Consider the following 2,355-nt stretch of genomic DNA (forward strand, 5'->3'; position numbering starts at 1 on the left):
GAAGATGGCCTTTGCTTTAGACCAAGTTTTGAATTTTGGTCCCCTTGTGTCACTGAGTTTGATACTGTGTTTAAAGGGTTTGAACTATCACTTTAACTGTACAATTTCAACGTTTTCCAAATTTTAAATGAAACTCCTGGAGGATAAAGTGTTCATATTTGTAGTCTTTGTCATCTTCCTTTAAAAAAAACTTTGATTTACTTCACAGGATACGTACATGAAATGTATGYGTAACAGCAAAATTACTGGTAAAAACACAGACTCTAAGACATTTAGAGGAATTTTACTGTTTGAGCAATGATTTACTAAGTGCGTTGCCCTGTGGCTCTACCTTGTTCAGTATTGATTTATTCATTTGTGCCTCTTTCTACCAAAACGATGGCACAAAAAAGCAGGTTTAAGATTTTGCAGCACATTCAGAACGATAAAACACAAGAAAACCAGATTTGTTTGTTTGTTTGTTTGTTTTTTCCCTAACATGATTTCACTCAGTTTTATATCTGTGTCCTAGATTGTTCCATAAATTATTCACAGCTCATTAACTGGATGATTAAACACAGTTAAATATACAGCGTCGGGTGTCATTCTGGTAATTTCATCAGTCTGGGTTTCTCGGTTTTCCTTCAGCTGCTGACACGTGACAGCAGACGAGCTAACACAAAAAAGTGCGGTGAGTTTGTGATCCTGGCACATCAACAGCCAACAGCGTGTCACGGTCTCTGCGGGGGGAGCCAGGAAGGGGGTCACATTACCAAGCCTGGGGGCTCCACTTGATCGAATGTAACACTGTGCTCAGGGAAATACTGCAAACTCTGCCTTCAGCAAACAGGAACACTTTACTTCCTCTGCTGGTGTCATTTTTACATCAAAAATAAAAAACAGCACCTCGACACACATTTTCTGTTCCGCACACTTTTAATCTGTGCTTTAACAAAAACRTAATGTTATGCATATAACTACTGTTCCCTGAAGGAAAGGAACGAGGTACAACATCATGTATGGGAACCACGCCCCTGCGTGTCCTGGTTGAAGCCACCTCTAATCACGCCTTTAGGCAGGTGACGTGATGACGACAGATGTCAGGCTCCGCCTGCACATATAAATATTGTCGCATCACCGTCACTCCTTAGTNTATATATATTGCAAGTAACAGGCTAAAGATTTTGTGTGGCATAAGCTGATTCCTAAAACATGTTCTAAGTGAAACAGATAAAGCAATTTAAAATTTTGCCAATAACCATTTGGAATCAGTGCACAGATTTTAATTAAACTTCTGGGAAAGAAAGATTGGTGCAATGAAAGAAGTTTGATGCAGTGATATCTGAGAGTTTTTCACAACACATGTCCTGAGTGTGGGACGGTTCAGTCTTTTCACTCACCTGCTCCTCTTGGAGAAGRAATATTAAAGTATTCCTGCAGGAAGTGCTTCATACTGCACCAGAAAGGGCTACATCTAGCTGCACATGTGCTTGCAAACAGAGTCATATGTAAATAACMATATAATGTGAAATTTTGCAAGGGTAAAGGTTTTAATTTAAGACTAAAATAACTGTGATACATCTTTTACTTATAGTGCTGATGTTAGTCACCAGCAATCCACTGTGGCCTGTGCCATGCATCCAYCAGTCAGGTCAAACTAAAACTCAATTTATTCAAACTGAAATCATTCAAATAMATATCTTCAACAGGGAGGATATTAACTGTTTATCATATCTCCACAAAACTTCTCTTTAAAGCCTGTGTCAAACTCAAGACCCGCAGGCCTAATCTGGCCCTTACCACCATTTTACTTGGCTTCATAGGTAACACTTTAAATGTAAAATGGTTTAATGGTTTCTCTTCATGACAGCTGGCCAACTTTCAAGCCAAGAAAATCAAGTTATGTTAGTAATCTTTGAAATGTGGTGTGGAAAAAGCAACAGATAATCAACTTTAAAAGTCTTTTTTTTCCCTTTTCTTACTTTAACATTAAAAATCAGATTTTTGTGACATTTTTTTTACCTGATTTCTTGGATTGTGAGAAAATGTATCTTTAATAAATGAAAAGTTGTTGATAGAGAGTAAGGCATGCTAATGATGTCATTCTAAACATAATCTTTTTTTCTTTATCTGCTAGGTTATGCTCTAAATGCTACATAATATTATTTGGAAAATGCCATTTGAATTTCTGTAAGAACAATTTGTTATATAACATTTTTTTAAATAAATAGACAGAAGATGGCCTTTGCTTTAGACCAAGTTTTGAATTTTGGTCCCCTTGTGTCACTGAGTTTGATACTGTGTTTAAAAGGTTTGAACTATCACTTTAACTGTACAATTTCAACGTTTTCCAAATTTTAAATGAAACTCCTGGAG

At 36.8% G+C, this 2,355-nt stretch overlaps 1 protein-coding gene across 1 annotated transcript in view; it reads right to left on the reverse strand.

Moving 5' to 3' along the window:
* fam20cb (FAM20C golgi associated secretory pathway kinase b) overlaps positions 1 to 2,355 on the reverse strand; it is a gene marked incomplete at its 5' end in the record, with an annotated part of 111,590 nt that overhangs the window by 75,359 nt on the left and 33,876 nt on the right.

Source organism: Austrofundulus limnaeus, unplaced genomic scaffold (assembly GCF_001266775.1).
Source record: "Austrofundulus limnaeus strain Quisiro unplaced genomic scaffold, Austrofundulus_limnaeus-1.0 Scaffold215, whole genome shotgun sequence".
Taxonomy (NCBI): domain Eukaryota; kingdom Metazoa; phylum Chordata; class Actinopteri; order Cyprinodontiformes; family Rivulidae; genus Austrofundulus; species Austrofundulus limnaeus.